The following is a 22,248-nucleotide window of genomic DNA, read 5'->3' as shown; positions in this document are numbered from 1 at the left end:
GGGGGTATGGGGGTTCCTCTGATCCTTGGGATGCTTGGTATTACAGAAGACTTTTGGCGCTTCAGTTCCCTTAAGTCACGTCCCTGCTCCTCTTGTTCTTTAAACATATGGGTCAGCATTTGACTGTGTTCCTTCTGTTGTTTTATTATTTGCTCCATAGCTTCCTGTATCTTGGTGACAGACGTCTCAAGATATTCCCAATATTCCGCTTGAGGAATCTCTGGGAGGAATTCCTGTACTCTCTTCTTGATAAGATCCTCCTGTGCTTGTTGTCTCTCCATTGATGCTTTGGTGATTGACTTTTCAATTAGGATATATTCAGTTATTCCCATCTTGACTCCAGCATCCTTGCAGAGTAGAGAAATCACGCTTGGATAAGCCAACCTGGCCTCTTTTGAATTTTTGTTAGCAATCTTATAGAGTTCAGTGGAAATCAGCTGATGAACCTCCACTTCCTTCCCCGTCATGATGCAATGAATCATCACTGCTCTTTTAACTTTGACTTCAGAACGGTTGCTAGTGGGCAACAAAGAACGTCCAATAAAGTCCAGCCATCCTCTGGCAACTGGTTTGAGATCCTCTCTCTTGAGTTGATTTGGGACGCCCTTTGTGTTGGTGGTCCACCTGGCTCTAGGGATACATATGTCCTCTAGAATCTTATTCAGGCCAATGTCTGCTCTCATCATCCTCCTGTTGAAGGAGTCTGGATCATCCTTTAGCTGAGGTAGCTTTAATATCTCTCTGATCTTATCAGGGGTGGTATGAACAATCTTTCCCCTGACCATGATCCGAAATTCGTAGCAGGCGGTTCCAGATAGTCTTTGCTTGTCAGTCTGCCACATATTAGCATAGAACTCCTGGACCATGTTCCTTCCTACTTTCGTTTCAGGATTAGCTAGGACTTCCCAGTTCCTGATTCGAATTTGCTCCTGGATTTCCGGATATTCATCTTCTTTCAGATCGAATCTAACTTCCGGGATCACTGATCTCAGACCCATTACTTTAAGATAATGGTCTGAATGTTCTTTAGATAAGAACTTCCCTTGATTCCAAAGTGGTTTTGGAACGCTCTCTTTCTTGCCTCTTGGAGTGGGTTGTTTTCCTTTGGGAGCCATGATCTTAGTGATACCAGATAAACACACCAAACTTAGAGGTTTGCTTGTCCTCAAGCAAAAGAAAAGAAAGGAGAGGGATAGAAGGAGATCGAGGTGCACTTGGTGATGGAGGAGGGGGGAGGCCGAACCCAATTTTAAAGGGGTAGGGGGGTGGGTTTTCGAAAGATTGGAAAAGATAAGATAAAAAGATTGAGTTGAAAAAGATAAGATAGAAGATATAGTGTAATTTTGAAAAGATAGGATAGATTTTTGAAAAAGATAAATTTGGATTTTGAAAAAGATAATATGAAGATTTGAAAAAAAAAAGATATGGATTAGTTGAAGAGATTTTTGAGTGAAAAAGATAGATTTGTTTTCAGAAAAGATTTTGAAAAGAGTTGGATTGAATTTGGAAAGATGGATTTTTAGAAATCAGGGTTCTTGACATGTTCATGTAAAAATCATGCCTTGAAGCATAAAATTTGAAATTAAAATGGAAATACGTGTGGGATAAATAGATTTGGCTCCTCCCTGCCTTCCTGGCGTTTGAACGCCCAAACACTGCTTGTTTTGGGCGTTCAGCGCCCAAATGCTGATCTCCTGGGCGTTCAGCGCCCATTTGCTGCCATTCCTGGCGTTCAACGCCCAGTGGGTAGCCATTTCTAGCATTGAACGCCCAAATTGCTGCCATTACTGGCGTTCAGCGCCCAGTGGATGCCCATTTTGGGCGCTGAACGCCCAAAATGCCCCTTTACTGGCGTTTTCTTGCCATTGAGCTCCCTATCTCTTTTTTGTGTGCAGATCCCTTCTGTAACCCTGTAAACTTATACAATTGATTCTGTACCTTAGTGTCAGTGAACTTTATATAAACAAATAAAAATAAAAATAGGGCAAAAATGCTTTAGAGGATTGATGCCCCATGGCTGGGTTGCCTCCCAGCAAGCGCTTCTTTATTGTCTTTAGCTGGACCTTGTTGAGCTTTTAATCTAGCTTCAGCCTTGAGCATTCTTGCTCAATGTTGCCTTCAAGATAATGCTTGATTCTCTGTCCATTGACAATGAACTTCTTATCAGAATCAATATCTTGAAGCTCCACGTAACCATATGGTGACACACTTGTAATCACGTATGGTCCCCTCCACCGGGATTTCAGTTTCCCGGGGAATAGCCTGAGTCTAGAGTTAAACAACAGGACCTTCTGTCCTGGTTCAAAGATTCTAGATGACAGCTTTCTGTCATGCCATTTTTTTTATTTTTCTTTATAAAGCTTGGCATTTTCGAAAGCTGTGAATCTGAATTCCTCTAGCTCATTTAGCTGGAGCAATCGTTTTTCTCCTGCTAATTTGGCATCAAAGTTTAGGAACCTGGTTGCCCAATAGGCTTTATGTTCCAGTTCCACGGGCAGGTGACATGCCTTACCATAAACAAGTTGGTATGGAGAGGTCCCTATAGGGGTCTTGAATGCTGTTCTGTAAGCCCACAGAGCATCATCCAAGCTCCGTGCCCAATCCTTTCTACGGGTACTTACTGTCCGTTCCAGGATTCTCTTTAATTCTCTATTAGAGACTTCAGCTTGCCCATTGGTTTGTGGATGATATGGGGTGGCTATCTTGTGGCGAATTCCATACCGAACCATGGTAGAGTAAAGCTGTTTATTGCAGAAGTGAGTGCCCCCATCACTGATTAGTACTCTAGGGACACCAAACCTGCTAAAGATATGTTTCTGGAGGAACTTCAGCACTGTTTTAGTATCATTGTTGGGTGTGGCAATAGCCTCAACCCATTTTGATACATAGTCAACTGCCACCAGAATATAAGTGTTTGAGTATGATGGTGGGAAAGGTCCCATGAAGTCAATTCCCCATACATCAAACAACTCTATTTCCAAGATTCCTTGTTGAGGCATGGCGTAACCATGAGGCAGATTACCAGCTCTTTGGCAACTGTCACAATTGCGTACAAACTCTCGGGAATCTTTATAGAGTGTGGGCCAATAGAAGCCACATTAGAGGACCTTGGTGGCTGTTCGCTCACCTCCGAAATGGCCTCCATATTGAGATCCATGGCAATGCCATAGGATTCTCTGTGCTTCCTCTCTGGGGACACACCTACGGATAATTCCGTCTGCACATCTCTTAAAGAGATAGGGCTCATCCCACAAGTAGTACTTTGCATCAGTAACTAATTTCTTCTTTTGTATTCTATTGTACTCCTTGGGTATGAACCTTGCAGCTTTATAGTTTGCAATATCGGCAAACCATGGTGCCTCCTGAATGGCAAATAGATGCTCATCAGGGAACGTCTCAGAGATCTCAAGAAAGGGGAGGGACGTCCCTTCCACTGGCTCTATCCGGGACAGATGATCAGCTACTTGGTTCTCTGTCCCTTTTCTGTCTCTTATTTCTATATCAAACTCTTGCAGAAGCAATACCCATCTAATGAGCCTGGGTTTTGAATCCTGCTTTGTGAGTAGATACTTAAGAGCAGCATGGTCAGTGTACACAATCACCTTTGATCCTACTAAGTAGGATCTGAACTTGTCAATGGCGTAAACCACTGCAAGTAATTCCTTTTCTGTGGTTGTGTAATTTTTCTGGGCATCATTTAAAATGCGACTGGCATAATAAATGACATGCAGAAGCTTGTCATGCCTCTGTCCCAATACTGCACCAATGGCATGATCACTGGCATCACACATTAGCTCAAATGGTAATGTCCAGTCTGGTGCAGAAATGACTGGTGCTGTGACCAGCTTAGCTTTAAGCGTTTCAAACGCTTGCAGGCACTCTGTGTCAAACACAAATGGGGTGTCAGCAGCTAGCAGATTGCTTAGAGGTTTTGTGATTTTTGAAAAATCCTTTATAAACCTCCTATAGAATCCTGCATGCCCCAAAAAAGCTTCTGATTGCCTTAACATTGGCAGGTGGTGGTAATTTTTCAATTACCTCTACTTTTGCTTGATCCACCTCTATTCCCTTGTTTGAGATTTTATGCCCAAGAACAATTCCTTCAGTCACCATGAAGTGACACTTTTCCCAGTTTAAAACTAGGTTGGTTTCTTGGCATCTTTTCAGAACAAGTTTCAGGTGATCAAGACAGGAGCTGAATGAGTCTCCATATACTGAGAAGTCATCCATGAAGACTTCCAGAAATTTTTCCACCATATCAGAGAAAATAGAGAGCATGCATCTCTGGAAGGTTGCAGGCGCATTACATAGCCCAAAGGGCATCCTTCTATAGGCAAACACTCCGGATGGACATGTGAATGCTGTTTTCTCTTGATCCTGGGGATCTACTGCAATCTGGTTATAGCCTGAGTAGCCATCCAAAAAGCAGTAATAATCATGAACTGCTAGTCTTTCTAGCATCTGGTCTATGAATGGTAAAGGAAAATGATCCTTTCTGGTGGCTGTATTGAGCCTTCTGTAGTCAATACACATGCGCCACCCTGTAACTGTTCTTGTAGGAACCAGTTCATTTTTTTCATTATGAATCACTGTCATGCCTCCCTTTTTTGGGACGACTTAAACAGGGCTCACCCAGGGGCTATCAGAAATAGGATAAATATTCCCAGCCTCCAGTAATTTGGTGACCTCTTTCTGCACCACTTCCTTCATGGCTGGATTTAGCGCCTCTGTGGTTGAACCACTGGTTTGGCATTGTCCTCCAATAGGATTTTGTGCATGCATCTAGCTGGGCTTATGCCCTTAAGGTCACCTATGGACCACCCAAGAGCTGTCTTGTGTGTCCTTAGCACTTGAATAAGTGCTTCCTCTTCCTGTGAATTTAAAGAAGAGCTTATGATCACTGGAAAAGTGTCATCTTCTCCCAGAAATGCATATTTCAAGGATGGTGGTAGTGGCTTGAGCTCGGGTTTAGGAGGTTTTTCCTCTTTCAGAAGAAAGTTCAGAGGCTCTTTCATGTCCTCTGAATCCTCCAAATCAGGCTGAACATCTTTAAAGATGTCTTCCAACTCTGATTCGAGACTCTCAGCCATGTTGATCTCTTCTACCAAAGAGTCAATGAGATCAACTTTCATGCAGTCTGTTGATGTGTCTGGATGCTGCATGGCTTTGACAGCGTTCAACTTAAACTCATCATCATTGACTCTCAGGGTTATTTCCCCCTGTTGGACGTCAATGAGGGATCGTCCAGTTGCTAGAAAGGGTCTTCCTAGAATGAGAGTAGCACTCTTGTGCTCCTCCATTTCCTGCACAACAAAGTCAGTGGGAAAGGCGAATGGGCCAACTCTGACAATCATGTCCTCAATCACGCCTGATGGGTATTTAGTGGAACCATCAGCAAGTTGGAGACATATCCGGGTTGGTTTAACTTCTGCAGTTAAGCCAAGCTTCCTGATAGTGGATGCAGGTATGAGGTTGATGCTTGCCCCAAGATCGCATAAAGCTGTCTTGGTGCAATCACCTTCTAATATGCATGGTATCAGAAAACTCCCAGGGTCTTTAAGCTTTTCAGGAAAGCTTTTTAGAATGACTGCACTGCATTCTTCAGTGAGGAGAACTCTTTCTGTTTCTCTCCACTCCTTTTTATGACTCAAGATCTCTTTCATGAACTTGGCATAAGAAGGTATTTGCTCAAGTGCCTCTGCAAATGGAATCTTTATTTCAAGAGTCCTTAGATAATCTGCAAAGCGAGCAAATTGCTTATCCTGCTCCTCTTTCCGGAGTTTTTGAGGATAAGGTATCTTGGCTTTATATTCCTCAACCTTAGTGGTTAAAGAAGCCTTTTTAGAGGGGTTGTTATCAGCACTTGTGTGTGTCTGATCCCTCACTGGCAATTGAGTGCCAGAGTCAGAAGCTAGAGTGACGTCAGACGCCAGCTCACTGTCTGTTCCTGGCGCCTGAACGCCAGAAATGTGCCCATTTTGGGCGTTCAACGCTGGATTCTGCCCCATTTGGGCGTTCAACGCCAGATTCTTGCCCATTTCTGGTGTTGAACGCCAATCCTACCTTGTTTCTGGCGCTGAACGCCAGTTTTGGGCATGGTCTGGGCGTTCAGCGCCAACCTTCCACCCATTTTCTGGCGTTTTAGTGCCAGAATTATTTTTCCCTGGGCTCTTACTGTCCTCAGGTGAATGTTTGGTGGGTCGCTCATTTCTTGAATTTTTGATGCCTTGAGGTGGGGTATTTAATATTTTCCCACTTCTTAATTGAACTGCTTGGCATTCTTCTGCTATTTGCCTTGATAGCTACTGCTTTGTTTGCTTAAACTGTTCGTCCATATGTATATTAGCTATCCTTGTCTCCTGTAGCCTGTCCTTGAATTCAGCTAACTGCTTTGTTAGAAAATCTAATTGCTGATTGAATTCAGCAGCTTGTTTTACAGTACTGAATTCAGCAGTTACTGTTTTAACCTCTTCATTCATGGAAGGGTTGCTGCTTAGATACAGATGCTGATTCCTGGCAACTGTATCAATGAGCTCTTGAGCCTCTTCAATTGTCTTTCTCATATGGATAGATCCACCAGCTGAGTAGTCTAGAGACATCTGAGCTCCTTCTGCAAGCCCATAGTAGAAGATATCTAACTGAACCCACTCTGAAAATATTTCAGAGGGGCATTTTCGTAGCATCTCTCTGTATCTCTCCCAGGCATCATAAAGAGATTCATTATCTCCTTGCTTGAAGCCTTGGATGTCCAGCCTTAGCTGTGTCATCCTTTTTGGAGGGAAATATTGATTCAGGAATTTTTCTGTCAGTTGTTTCCATGTCCTTATGCTGGCCTTAGGTTGGTTATTCAACCACCTCTTAGCTTGATCTTTTACAGCAAATGGAAACAGTAATAGTCTGTAGACATCCTGATCTATTTCTTTATCATGTACTGTGTCAGCAATTTGTAAAAACTGTGCCAGAAACTCTGTAGGTTCTTCCTGTGGAAGACCGGAATACTGGCAACTTTGCTGCACCATGATAATGAGCTGAGGATTCAACTCAAAGCTACTGACTCCAATGGAGGGTATGCAGATACTACTCCCATATGAAGCAGTAGAGGGGTTAGAATATGACCCCAGAGTCCTCCTGGACTGTTCATCTCCATTTATGTCCATGATGGATATATGGATATAACTTGGACTGATTTACCTTTTTAATTATTTTATTTTATGGAAAGAGGACAACTTAACCAAAAATAAAAATAACAAAAATTATGATTTTCGAAAAAGTGAGGGGGGAAAAAGTGGTTAGAAAGTTTTGAAAAAGAAATGATTTGGAAAAGATTTTAAAATTTTTTTTTTATATAATTTTCGAAAATTTGTTTTTAAAATAGAGAGAAAAGATATTTTTGAATTTAAAGAGGAGAGAGAAAAACAATAAGATAGCACAAGATTTAAAATTTTTAGATCTAATGCTCCCTATTTTCGAAAATTTTGGAGGGAAAACACCAAGGAACACCAAACTTAAAAATTTTAAAATCAAGTCACAAGGAAAACTCAAGAACACGAAGAAAGAACACCAAACTTAAAATTTTTAGAAAACCAAGTCAAAATTTTTGAAAACCAAAGGGAAATCAACAAGAAAACACCAAACTTAAAATTTGGCACAGGATTTAATAGAAAAATTATTTTTGAAAAAGGTTTTTTTTTTTGAAAAAAATATGATAGCCAATTACCATGAACACAAACACCACGTTCTAATTAACTGAACTATAAATTTAAAGTGTTTTAACAAGGGATAAATAATAAAAGACTCTAAACCAAAAAAAAAGAGAAATTTTTCCTAATCTAAGCAACAAAATAAACCGTTAGTTGTCCAAACACGAACAATCCCTGGCAACGGCGCCAAAAACTTGGTGCACGAATTGTGAATCACACTTTTCACAACGCGTACCACTAACCAGCAAGTGCACTGGATCGTCCAAGTAATACCTCACGTGAGTAAGGGTCAAATCCCACGGAGATTGTTGGTTTGAAGCAATCTATGGTTATCTTGTAAATCTTAGTCAGGAAGTCAATTATGTTTATCAGTTGAATTGTGAATAACCAAGAGAGCATAAATTAAAGGTTACTTGTTGTGCAGTAATGGAGAATATGTTGGAGTTTTGGAGATGCTTTGTCTTCTGAATCTCTGCTTTCCTCTGTCTTCTGATTCATGCACGCACGTCCTCCTATGGCAAGCTGTGTGTTGGTGGATCACCGTTGTCAATGGCTACCTTCCATCCTTCCAGTGAAAACTACGCTCACGCGCTCTGTCACAGCACGGCTAATCACCGGTTGGTTCTCGATCCGGTTGGAATAGGATTTACTATCCTTTTGCGTCTGTCACTAACGTCCAGCCTTCAGGAGTTTGAAGCTCGTCACAGTCATTCAATCCTTGAATCCTACTCGGAATACCACAGACAAGGTTTAGACTTTCCGGATTCTCATGAATGCCGCCATCAATTCTAGCTTATACCACGGAGATTCTGATTAAGGAATCTAAGAGATCCTCATTCAATCGTATATAGAACGGGGGTGGTTGTCAGGCACACGTTCATGATCTGAGGAAGGTGAGGATTGTCACAGATCATCACCTCCATCACAGTTAAGCGCGAATGAACATCTTAGATAGGAACAAGCGTGTTTGAATGGAAAACAGAAATACTTGCATTAATTCATCGAGACACAGCAGAGCTCCTCACCCCCAACAATGGGGTTTAGAGACTCATGCCGTCAGAAAATACAAAGTTTAGATCTGAAATGTCATGAGATACAAAGTAAGTCTCTAAAAGTTGTTTAAATACTAAACTAGTAGCCTAGGTTTACAAAAATTGGATAAACTATGATGGATGATGCAGAGATCCACTTCTGGGGCCCACTTGGTGTGTGCTGGGGCTGAGACTTAAGCAATTCACGTGCAGAGGCCATTTGTGGAGTTGAACGCTAGTTTTTATGCCAGTTTGGGCGTTCAACTCCAGCTTTTGATCCTTTTCTGGCGCTGGACGCCAGAATTGGGCAGAGAACTGGCGTTGAACGCCAGTTTACATCGTCTATCCTTGTGCAAAGTATGGACTATTATATATTTCTGGAAAGCCCTGGATGTCTACTTTCCAACGCAATTGGAAGCACGCCATTTCGAGTTTTGTAGCTCCAGAAAATCCACTTTGAGTGCAGGGAGGTCAGAATCCAACAGCATCAGCAGTCCTTTTTCAGCCTGAATCAAATTTTTGCTCAACTCCTTCAATTTCAGCCTGAAAAATACTTGAAATTACAGAAAAACACAACTCATAGTAAAGTCCAGAAATATGAATTTTTCCTAAAAACTAATAAAAATAGACTAAAAACTAACTAAAACATACTCAAAACTATATGAAATTATCCCCAAAAAGAGTATAAAATATCCGCTCATCACAATTCCATAGGACCTCTCGTCCTTCTTCTTCCGAAACACATCTTCTAAGGATTCCATCTGAACACTTCTTGAATAGATATGGCTCATCCTAGACAAAGTACTTTGCATCATTCATGAGCTTCCTTTTTTGATGTTTATTGATCTCTGGAGGCAATGCCCCAGTTGCCTTGAAGTTTGCAATGTCTGCGAACCATGGTGCTTTGTGAACTAGCATTAACTGCTCATCAGGGAAGAACTCGTTCACACTTGTATCAGGTGTTCCACCTTTATCATGAGGAATCCTGGATAGGTGATCTGCTACCTTGTTCTCCAATCCTTTCTTGTCTCTGATCTCAATATTGAATTCCTGCAACAATAAGATCCATCTTATTAGTCTTGGTTTTGATTCTTTCTTGGCAAACAAATATTTAAGTGCTGTGTGATCCGTAAAAACAATTACTTTAGCACCAATGAGGTATGATCTAAACTTGTCAAATGCAAAAATTATTGCCAGCAATTTCTTTTCAGTAGTGGTATAATTTCTTTGAGTATCATTAAGGACTTTGCTCGCATAGTATATCACATGGACTAAGTTATCTTTCCTCTGTCCCAACACTGCCCCAACTGCAAAATTAGATGCGTCACACATCAATTCAAATAGTAAATTCCAATCAGGTGGGGAAATGATAGAAGCAGAGGACAACCTCATTTTCAAATTTTCAAAGGCTAACATGCATGTTTCATCAAAGATAAATGGTGTATCTGATACAAGGAGATTGCTTAAGGGCTTGGCTATCTTTGAAAAATCTTTAATAAACCTTCTGTAAAAACCAGCATTCCCTAAAAAGCTCCTAATTGCCCTGACATCACTGGGTGGAGGTAGTTTTTCAATAAGTTCTACTTTGGCTCTGTCAACCTCAATGCCTTGGTTAGAAACTTTGTGACCAAGGACTATTCCTCCTGTCACCATAAAGTGACATTTCTCCCAGTTCAAGACCAGATTCGTCTCTTGGCATCTTTTCAATACCAAGGCGAGGTGATGTAGGCAACTAGGAAAGGAATCTCCGAATACCGAGAAGTCATCCATAAAAACTTTAATGAATTTTTCTATCATATCTGAAAAGATAGAAAGCATGCAGCGTTGGAAAGTCGCAGGTGCATTACATAGCCCAAATGGCATGCGCCTGTAGGCAAACACTCCATATGGGCAAGTGAATGAGGTTTTCTCTTGATCTCTGGGATCAACCACTATTTGGTTATATCCTGAATAACAGTCGAGAAAACAATAATAAGCGTGCCCTGTGAGTCTTTCCAACATCTGATCCATGAATGGAAGGGGGAAATGATCTTTTTGCGTAGCCTCGTTGAGCTTTCTGTAGTCTATGCACATCCGCCATCCTGTGACTGTCCTTGTAGAAATTAGTTCGTTCTTCTCATTGGGAACCACGGTAATTCCTCTCTTTTTTGGGACAACATGCACGGGGCTGACCCAGGGGCTGTCTGAGATCTGGTAAATTATCCCTCCCTGCCATAACTTCATAACTTCTTTCTGTACCACTTCCTTCATGATTGGGTTCAACCTCCTTTGGGATTGTATGGATGGTTTGGCATCATCTTCCAGCAGTATCTTGTGCATACATATGGCCGAACTTATCCCCTTCAAGTCAGCAAGAGTCCAACCAATGGCATCTTTATGGTTTTGCAGTACTTTGAGCAGTTCATCCTCTTGATCTTGGCTGAGGCATGAGCTTATAATTACTGGGTAGTTTTCATCCTCTCCTAAGTATGCATATTTGAGAGAGGGTGGCAATGCTTTGAGTTCAAGTTTGGGTGCTTCTGACTTTTTGTTCTCTTCCTTTGGTGCACCTTGTATTTGAATCTCTGCTGTTGCAACCTCTTCACTAAACATAGGCTCCTCCTCTATTATACATTCAGGTTCTTCTTCTTCAAAATTTTCCTGCACTGCGTTTTCAAGTGAGTCCAACCTCATACACTCTCCCATTTGCTCTGGTGGGTAACTCATGGCTTTGAACACATTGATCGTCATCTTTTCATTGTGTAATCTCAGGGTGAGATCTCCTTTTTGTACATCAATGACAGCTCCAGCAGTGGCCAAGAATGGCCTTCCCAGGATGATGGAAGCCTTGGATTCCTCCTGCATGTCCAGCACTACAAAGTCTGCTGGGAAGATAAAATCTCCCACTTTCACCAGCAAATCTTCTACGACGCCATGCGGGAACTTGAACGATCGGTCTGCCAATTGTAAGGCCATCTTTGTTGGTTTAGCTTCCTCAATCTTCATCTTTCTCATCATAGCTACCGACATCAAATTGATGCTGGCTCCCAAGTCACAAAGAGCCTTTTCCACTGTGATTTCCCCTATAATACAAGGGATCTGAAAACTCCCGGGATCCTTCAATTTCTGGGGTAGTTTGTGCTGAATGATAGCACTGCATTCTTCGGTTTGTATCACAGTCTCGTTGTTCTTCCAGCTTCTCTTCTTAGTCATGAGCTCCTTCAAGAACTTGGCGTAGAGTGGCATTTGTTCTATTGCTTCAGCAAAGGGTATGATGATTTGCAGTTTCTTGAAGATTTCCAAAAATCTCGAAAACTGATTGTCATCCCCTTTCTTCTTTAATTGCTGAGGGTATGGGACTCTTGGGGCATCTGGCTTAAGCACTCCTTCCCCTTTTTGTGAACTCAGATTAGGAACTTGAACTCAATCCTGCTCTTCTTCCTCTTTATCTGATTCCTTTTCTTGTGGTTTCTGGGAGGTTTCCTTTAGTTCCTTCCCACTTCTAAGGGTGATAGCCTGGCACTCCTCCCTTCGTGCTGAGCTAGTCTTGCTGCGAAGGTTGTGGCTTGGAATTTGCTTGAATAAGTAGCCAATTTGTGTCTCCAGTTTCTTGATGGCAGCATCCTGATTCTGCATATTGGATATCACCTCTTCTCGGAATGCTTTATTATCTTGAATCTCTTTGCCTATGCCTTCAAGTAGATTCTCAATCTTTGAGATTCTTTCATCAAATGATGATAGGTCAGGCTGAGGAGGGTTATTCTGGCCTTGATATGAATGTGGAGAGGTGTTGTTATGGGGTGCTGATATGGTCTAGATGTGAAGTGTTGGTGGGCTGCATTGTTTGGATTTGGGCGTCTTTGATCAAGGCTTTGGTCTTGTTGATTTCCCCACCCAAAGTTTGGGTGATTCCTCCATCCAGAGTTGTAGGTCTTGGAGTATGGATCATGGTTTTGCCTAGGTGAATTCCCAATGTAGTTGGCTTGCTCCTGACTACTCTCTGCTTCTTCATTCACTCCTTCTTGGGTTGTTGATGAAGTAGAGATTGCTGCTACTTGGTTCCTCTCCATCTTCTTGGTGAGGTCAGCCAGCTACTGGGTAATAAGCTTGTTTTGGGCCAGCAGAGCATCTACATTGTTTAGCTCAATTACTCCTCTTGTGTTCCCTCTTTCGGAAGCATAGAAGTAGTCATTCTCTGCTACAATTTCAATGACATCTATGGCCTCATCAATGGTCTTCTTCTTGTTCAAAGATCCTCCAGATGAATGGTCTACTGCCTTCTTTGATTCATATGACAGGCCTTCATAGAAAATGTGCAGCTGCACCCATTCATTGAACATATCTAGTGGACACCTCCTTGTTAAGTCTTTAAACCTCTTCCATGCTTCATATAGAGTCTCACCATCTTGTTGTCTGAAAGTTTAGACCTCAGCTCTCAGCCTATTGATTCATTGAGGGGGGTAAAATCTTGCTAAGAATTTGTTCACCACATCTTCCCAAGTTGTCAAGCTCTCCTTCGGGAAAGACTCCAGCCACTTGGCTGCCTTATCCTTGAGTGAGAATGGAAATAAGAGCATTCTATAGGCATCAGGATGAACACCATTAGACTTCACTGTGTTATATATTCTCAGGAAGGTGGTTAGATGTTGATTGGGGTCTTCTTGGACACTTCCTCCGAACGAACAGCTGTTTTGAACAAGGGTGATGAGCTGTGGTTTTAGTTCAAAATTGTTGGCATGTATGGTTGGCTTTTGAATGCTACTTCCATAGTTTCCTGGGTTTGGATTGATGTAAGAGCCTAAAACTCTTCTATCCTCCCCAGCATGATTTGCTCGACCTCTTCCGCCATGGTTGTGAGTCTCTTCTTCATGATGGTTTTCCATGTTTTCTTCCATGTTTGGTTCAAAGTATTCCTCAAAGTGTTCCTCTTCTTCTTCAGCACCAACTACACATTTTTCTCTTGCCTCCCTCCTTAGTCTAAGGAAGGTCCTCTCAGGTTTAGAATCAAAGGAAGTTGAAGTACCGCTTCTTCTCCCTGTCATACAACCAACAAGTACAAGCAAAGAGAATAGGTGCAGAAAGTATATCTGTTAGAATTACTGTTAGTGTGAGTGATGCAATATATCAAACAGTTAGTGGGTTAGTGAAATGAATGGTAAATAACAAAGAAAAAGTAGGGGGAAGGGAAGAAATTAACTAAAACAGAAAGTAAATGACTCAAACAAAAAATTAAATCAAACAAAAAAATAAAATGCTCAATCTAGTTATCCTCCAATTTAATCATTGTTGATGCACAATCAATCTCCGACAACGACGTCATAAACTTGATGCACGAAAAATTTGTCTCATAACAAATTTCCTTCGGCAAGTGTACCGAATTTGTCATCAAGTAAAAACTCACAATAGAGTGAGGTCGAATCCCACAGGGATTGATTGATCAAGCAACTTTAATTAGAGGAATGTTCTAGTTGAGCGAGTCTAGAATTTGAGTTGAGAATTGCAGAAAATTAAATGGCGGGAAAGTAAATAACAGAAAAGTAAAAGCTAGATATAAAAGAATTGAAAGTAAATGACTGAAAGTAAATTGTAGAATTGTAAATGGGAATGGGGGAATTGCTCATGAAAGTAAATGACAGAAAATAAAGAGAATGGGTAAGATTAGAAATGGGGAGTTCATTGGGCTTAGGAGATGTTGCAATCTCCGGATGAATTTTATTTTCATCTCTTCCTCAATCAATGCACTCATTGATCTCCTTGGCAATCTTAAGTGATTGAATTACAATTTCTTGTAATTCAATCTCTCAAATCTTGATCAATAGCCAATTCCTTGGTCAATTGCTCATGAGAAGAGATGAAGTATGGTCACTGATTATACCACATGCATTTCCCAAATCAAGTATTGAGAGGATTATAGTCACATATCCATCCAAACCCAATTTGGTCCAGCATGAGAAAGCATTTCTAGTATGATCTCTTCATTCCTCTTTCAAGGTTCAAAAGAGATCCAAGTATGAATAGCTTCTTTTCCAAGATAACTACCCAATTGGATGAAGATCGAAAGCTTTCAAGTAAAATCAAGAGAAAAGATAGAAGAAGAATAATGAAAACTAGTATTGATCCATCAAATTACAACAAAGCTCCCTAACCCAATGAAAGGGGTTTAGTTGTTCATAGCTCTGGAAAATGAAAACAAAGATGGAGAATACATGATGATACTAGAAGTGCAGAGAAAGTAAATACAGAAAGTAGTTCTATGCCCAGAGGCTCCCTATATTTTCCAACTCTCGATTTAATTCAAAGCTACTCCTATATATACTACTCTTCTACTCTTCTAGTTGGTTCTTCAAGTCTTGGGTCTGGGCCTTTGGATCTTGAGTTTGAAGCAGTTATCTTCTTCATTGGGCTCGGCTTTACTTGCAGAGAGAAAGTGTGAAGTGGGCAGAGACTTTAGCTCAGGACGTTAGTGGTGTTAACGTTCAGTGAAAATATGGGTTCGAGAACATTAATGACATTCAACATTTTCACTAACGTTCCTCACCAAAGTTAAGAGCCACGTTAACTTCAATGTTAGTGGCACAAACGTTGCCACTAACGTTTCCACTATGTCCTTCGCACACGTTATTGGGACTCAACTTTCCCAATAACATTGAGGATTCTCCCCCTTCCCTACGTTAGAGTCCACGTTAACTTTGTTAACGTGGCTCTTTTTAACGTAGGCTTGCCAACCTTCGAGAACGTTAGTGACACTTACCATTGTCACTAACGTTCCAGTGTGCCCCTAATTCTCACGTTAGAGTCCACGTTAACTAGGTTAACGTGGCTTCTAACATGGCCATGCTAGCCATCTCCAACGTTAGTGACAATGTTGAATGTCACTAACGTTGGCATATCATCCTTCTCCTCACGTTAACTTCCACATTAACTAAGTTAACGTGGGAGTTAACGTGGCTCATTGTGGCTTATGTTGGCTCCTTCCAACGTTAGTGACAATGTTTGGTGTCACTAACGTTGTCGATAACCTTTCTTCTTCACGTTAACTTCCACGTTAACTAGGTTAACGTGGGAGTTAACGTGGCTTCATGGGGATAGTGTGTGTTCATCCCAACTTTAGTGACAATGTTTGGTGTCATTAACGTTGTCGACCACCTAGATTCTTCACGTTAGCTTCCACATTAACTAGGTTAACGTGGGAGTTAACGTGGCTTCTTGTGACTTGGCCAACGTTAGTGAGAAAGTTGAATGACACTAACGTTAGTGATAATGTTAAGTGTTACTAATGTTGGCTCCATTTCTTTTCTTCCACATTTGAGTTCATGTTAGCTTAGTTAACGTGACTCTTAACGTGGGCAATGATGGCTTCTAGAGCGTTATTGGCAATGACTTTTCTCATTAACTTTGCAATTGACTCCCATTCCACGTTAGTGTCAACGTTAGTGTAACTAACGTTGCCACTAATGTGGTTCTTCTTTGCTTCCTTTGTCCTGAAATTAAGTAATAAAGTGCATCAAAGTTCTAGTTCAAGTCATGGGAAATGCAACATCCAATTTGTCATTAAATTCTTGCAAAATCCTCATGAAATCATGATTAGAGAGGAAGTAGAAGTTCATGAGGTTATATCCCAAGAACTCTACAAGGTGGCAGACAAGTCCTCTACTTTGGCAAGGTTAGCCTTCCCTCATCTCATTTGTCACCTTTGCAATTCAGCTGGAATTGACATAGAGGAATACATCCTCATTGATAAGGACAAGCCCATCACTAAGAAAAGGATGGAGCAAACAAGAGACCCCACTCATGGATAAGAGCATGAGGAAATTCCTCATCATGAAATCCTTGAAATGCCTCAAGGGATGCATTTTCCTCCACAAAACTATTGGGAGCAAATCAACACCTCCCTAGAAGAGTTAAGTTCCAACATGGGACAACTAAGGGTGGAGCACCAAGAACATTCTATCCTCCTCCATGAAATTAGAGAAGACCAAAGAGTCATGAGAGAGGAGCAACAAAGGCAAGGAAGAGACATTGAGGAGCTCAAGCACTCCATAAGATCTTCAAGAGGAAGAACTAGCCGCCATCACTAAGGTGGACCCGTTCTTTAATTTCCTTGTTCTTTATTTTCTGTTTTTCAAATTTTTATGCTTTATGTTTATTTATGTTTGTGTCTTTATCACTAGTGTCTAAGTGTCTATGCCTTAAAGCTATGAAAATGAATCCATCACCTTTCTTAAATAAAAAATGTTTTTAATTGAAAAAGAAAAAAAAGTGCATGAATTTCGAATTTTAAAACAGTTTAGTTATTTTGATGTGGTGGCAATACTTTTGTCTTTCTGAATGAATGCTTGAACAGTGCATATTTTTGATTTTGTTGTTTATGAATGTTAAAATTGTTGGCTCTTGAAAGAATGATGGAAAAGGAGAAATGTTATTTGATAATCTGAAAAATCATAAAAATTGATTCTTGAAGCAAGAAAAAGAAGTGAAAAGCTTGCAGAAAAAAATGCAAAAAAAAAGAAAAAAGAAAGCTGTCCCTAACCTTGTGCTTGTGGCGTGAAGGTGTCAAGTGAAAACTTGAGACTGAGCGGTTAAAGTCGTGGTCCAAAGCAAAAAAGAGTGCGCTTAAGAGCTCTGGACACCTCTAATTGGGGACTCTAGCAAAGTTGAGTCACAATCTGAAAAGGTTCACCCAGTTATGTGTCTGTGGCATTTATGTATCCGGTGGTAATACTGGAAAACAAAATGCTTAGGGTCACGGCCAAGACTCGTAAAGTGGCTGTGTTCAAGAATCAACATACTTAACTAGGAGAATCAATAACACTATCTGAATTCTGAGTTCCTATAGATGCCAATCATTCTGAACTTCAAGGGATAAAGTGAGATGCCAAAACTGTTCAGAAGCAAAAAGCTAAAAGCCCCGCTCATCTAATTAATACTGATCTTCATAGATGTTTTTGGAATTCATTGTACATTCTATTCTTTTTATCCTATTTGATTTTTAGTTGCTTGGGGACAAGCAACAATTTAAGTTTGGTGTTGTGATGAGCGGATAATTTATACGCTTTTTGGCATTGTTTTTAGTATGTTTTTAGTATATTTTAGTTAGTTTTTATTATATTTTTATTAGTTTTTATTTAAAATTCACTTTTCTGGACTTTACTATGAGTTTGTGTGTTTTTTTGTGATTTTAGGTATTTTCTGGCTGAAATTGAGGGACCTGAGCAAAAATCTAATTCAGAGGCTGAAAAAGGACTGCAGATGCTGTTGGATTCTGACCTCCCTGCACACAAAGTGGATTTTCTGGAGCTACAGAAGCCCAATTGGGGCGCTCTCAATTGCGTTGGAAAGTAGACATCCTGGGATTTCCAGCAATATATAATGGTCCATATTTTTCTCAAGATTTGATGGCCCAAACCGGCGTTCAAAGTCAGCATAGAAATTCAGGCGTCAAAACGCCAGAACTGGCATAAAAGCTGGAGTTAAACGCCCAAACTGGCACAAAAGCTGGCATTTAACTCCAGGAAAAGTCTCTACACATGGAAGCTTCAATGCTCAGCCCAAGCACACACCAAGTGGGCTCGGAAGAAGATTTCTGCATTAATTACTTATTTCTGTAACCGTAGGCTACTAGATTTCTATAAATAGGACCTTTTGCTATTGTATTTTCATCTTTGAATCATGTTTTTATGATTGAACCCTCTATGGGAGGCTAGCCATTCGGCCATGCCTAGACCTAGTTCTTATATATTTTCAACGGTAGAGTTTCTACACTCCATAGATTAAGGTGTGGAGCTCTGCTGTTCTTCATGAATTAATGCAAAGTACTATTGTTTTTCTATTCAATTCACGCCTACTTCTTCTCTAAGATATTCATTCGTTCTTCAACTTGATGAATGTGATGATTCGTGACACTCATCATCATTCTCACCTATGAACATGTGTCTGACAACCACCTCTGTTCTACTAGCAATGGCTTGAATGCGTATCTCTTGGGTTTCTAATCTAAGATTAAAACCTTCGTGGTATAGGCTAGAATCAATTGGCAGCATTCTTGAGATCCGGAAAGTCTAAACCTTGTTTGTGGTATTCCGAGTAGGATCTGGGAAGGGGTAACTGTGACGAGCTTCAAACTCGCAAGTGTTGGGCGTGTGACAGACGCAAAAAGATCAATGGATCCTATTCCAACATGATCGAGAACCGACAGATGATTAGTCGTGCGGTAACAGCGCATTTGGAACATTTTCACTGAGAGGACGGGAAGTAGCCATTGATAACGGTGATGCCCAACATAAAGCTTGGCATGGAAGGGATTATGAATGATTGGAAGAAGGCAATGGGAAAGCAGAGGTTCAGGAGGAACAAAGCATCTTCATACACTTATCTGAAATTCTCACCAATGAATTACATAAGTATCTCTATCTTTATTATATATTTTCTTTATCTTTTAATTATCAATTCCCCATAACCATTTGGATCCGCCTGACTGAGATTTACAAGATGACCATAGCTTGCTTCAAGCCGACAATCTCCGTGGGATCGACCCTTACTCGCGTAAGATTTATTACTTGGACGACCCAGTGCACTTGCTGGTTAGTTGTGCGGAGTTGTGATAAAAAGTTGAGATTACAATTGTGCGTACCAAGTTGTTGGCACCATTGATGATCACAATTTTGTGCACCATCAAGCTTCTTGTGGAGTTCCTCAATGTGTTGCATAGGTAATTTTGGTGGTGCGGAAGATGTGGAAGGAATGCTCATGGGGGCGGCTAGGGGAGGCTCTTCGGTGTCCATCGAAGAGTGAAGATATCTCCCGGTTGGAACGACATCGCCATCCACCGGTATCATGGCCCTCTTGTTCTTGGTCTCTCGGGGAACACCGGCTGCGGTGACTAAGTCGGTCACTAGAGCGGGAAAATGGAGATTCCCCTTACCGTAGATGCGGCCCATAGATTGGCGGATGAGACGGAGAATATGCACCGGTCTCTCTGTGAGGACTCACCAAACCAACAAGGCTAATTCGGCAGTGATAGAAGAGCCATGGGTGCTGGGAAGCACGTAGTGGGCTAGAATTTGGGCCCATGCTTGAGCCTCTCTGTTGAGAAAACGTGCGGTGATGCCCTTGGGCCAGGGCCTCATCCTCCCTCGAATCCAGAATAATTTGGGTATGGCAATGACCTTGAGGATGGAATCCCAATCAAACGCATATTGGCACCATGCCGACAAATTCTCTTTATAAGCATCAACCCCTTCCGCTAATGGTCCGATCTTAAGCACACTTTGAATGGCCTCCTCTGTGACGGGAACTTGCTTTCGGCGCACAAATACCGATGTAAGGGAAGAGGAGTGGTAGTTGCTGTAAAATTCAACCACCCAAGACAAGTTCGCCTCCCGTGGCTTCCTCAATAGGAATTCCCATTGCCGCCGTTCAATGCGGGGCATAATAAACGGTATGACATGAGCCGGAGGGGCTAGAAGAGGCTCCGCATGACAATTCCGTGGCTTGATCAAGGGATAGGCAAGTTCACAATAGCGGTTGGGAAACTTGTTCGGATCCCTCGCCAGATTGTCTTTTTCCAAAACATCAATGTTAGCGATGCTCTTAGTCTTGGTGATGACAGGCTTAGCTCGCGGGTCTTGTTGTGCTTTGCTAGTAGACCGTGATGGGGCCTTCTTGGGCACCTTTCCATTGTCTCTTTTGATCACCATCCTAGAGGAGAAGGAAAGGTGGTGGAATTAAGCTTAAAGAGGCGCCAAGAAAGAATACTCATGCAAGTAATAAAGCACAAAAGAATAAATGGCTCAGATACATGACAACTGCAACATGTAGCTAAAGCAACAATGAAGGCCATAGCTAGGCACTAGCATGTGAGACATGAGTGGTATAAGCATTCAAATAAGAAGCATGAGAAGGGCACACTTTTAACAACAACAAGAAGAAGTAAGAAAAATAGGGGACGAGCCTGTAGGAATGAAGCAAGAAATCAATGTAATCATGAACAAACAAGTGAATGAGAAAGAATGCCAAAATAGAGAACACTTAGTCAAAATACTTCCAAGAAGTCATATGGGTCTTTTATCAAACAGTTGGTGTGCATCCCTTTAAGACAAGAACTTAGAGAAAAATGGCAATTTAGCATCCCATAAAGCATCATCAAGCATCATATCACACCACTAATTACAGAAGAAAGCAAGTAAATCAAACAAACTCATCAATGCCAGAGTGAGCTCCACTTAGAACACCCATGAGAAAGTGAAAAGAAATGAGGAAAGAAAATGCAATCAAATAAAGAGAGCATGAATGCAACTAATTAAGAAAAAGAGTAAAAGCATGTAATTAAGGGAATGGAAAGAGAGAAAAGGAAAACATAAAAAGAAAAGTAGAAAGGAGGGGTACCTTGAAGGGGGAAGAAGGAAAGAGGGTATGGATATGAGGGAAAGGTTAGTAAAGAAGAAGGGAGGAACGAAAGGTGTGGGTCCGCCGGCCGGAGGTGGTTGAGAAGGAGAGGTAGGGATGGTAGAGGGGGGGTAGAGGTGAAGAAGAGAGATGATGGTAAGAGGAGAGAAAGAAAATGGAGGGAGAAAGGCATACTCTCATTTAATTTGCTCACGAAAATGACGCGCACGCGCCATGCATGCGTGCGCGTGCATGGGCAAAAATCCGCAACGACGCGGATGCGCGGTGCGCGTGTGCGTGAAGTAGCAAAATGTGAGTGTCCGCGCGACCGCCAGGTGCGCATGCGCATGCACATTGTTGTGCCCTCGGCACAGGTTGGGCACAACTCTGGCCTGACTCTTGGGAAAAATTACTAGAAGATAAACTTTGGTGAGCGACGTGGACGCGCACGGTGTGCTCTCGCGTCGATTGGTAATATGGCCGAGGTACTCGCGAGCGCCAGGTGTGCATGCGCGTGAGTTCAGTTGGGCTAGTGGCATGAAACTGGCTCAACCAGGGCACAACTCTCTGGTCGATGGCCCATGGTTGCAAAATGCAGGAGTGACGCGTACGCGTCTAGTGTGCGGGCGTGTGCTTTTCCGCAAATTGCCATGGATGCGTCCGCATCTAGTGCGCGAACGCGTAAAGGAGGTTATGCCCAGGGCCTAAGGCTGGCCCAGAATTTGCACAACTCTCTGGTAAATTTCCTAGGAGTTGCGAAGGCCTATGGACGCATACGTGCACTGTGCGCACATGCGTGCCCCCCCCCCCCTTTTTTTGAATAGAAAAGTGCCTAATTATCATGTGTTCTAAGGCCAAACAAGCCAAAGAGGTCAAAAACACCTAAAATCAATGCAAAACCTAAGGAGAATTGTGCTTCTACCACATAAGCAAGTCCTTCATGCAAAAATTAATGTAGGTCTCTATGAACAAGTTATCCAAGATAGTCACAAGCAATTCTAATCAAAGAAGGCCGTAGCTAAGCAATTACAAACCAATCAAAAGGGTAAAAAGAAACTATATACAAAAGGGGGAAAGAGGATAGAACTCACCATGGTGGGGTGTCTCCCACCGAGCACTTTTGTTTAATGTCCTTAAGTTGGACTTTCACTTGT

The 22,248-nt window shown here is 41.6% G+C and overlaps 1 non-coding gene across 1 annotated transcript; it reads left to right on the top strand.

Annotated features, from left to right (window-relative positions):
- The first annotated feature begins 13,045 nt into the window (after window positions 1-13,045).
- Window positions 13,046-13,152, top strand: LOC148561750 (small nucleolar RNA R71). The gene has a single exon (XR_015886850.1). It is a non-coding gene; the product is annotated as a small nucleolar RNA R71 (small nucleolar RNA).
- The last annotated feature ends 9,096 nt before the right edge of the window (window positions 13,153-22,248 follow it).

Source organism: Arachis ipaensis, chromosome B6 (genome assembly GCF_059453495.1).
Source record: "Arachis ipaensis isolate K30076 ecotype BB chromosome B6, ASM5945349v1, whole genome shotgun sequence".
Classification (NCBI taxonomy): domain Eukaryota; kingdom Viridiplantae; phylum Streptophyta; class Magnoliopsida; order Fabales; family Fabaceae; genus Arachis; species Arachis ipaensis.
Note: the sequence above shows the minus strand (reverse complement) of the source record. Positions and strands in the feature narration are given on the sequence as shown.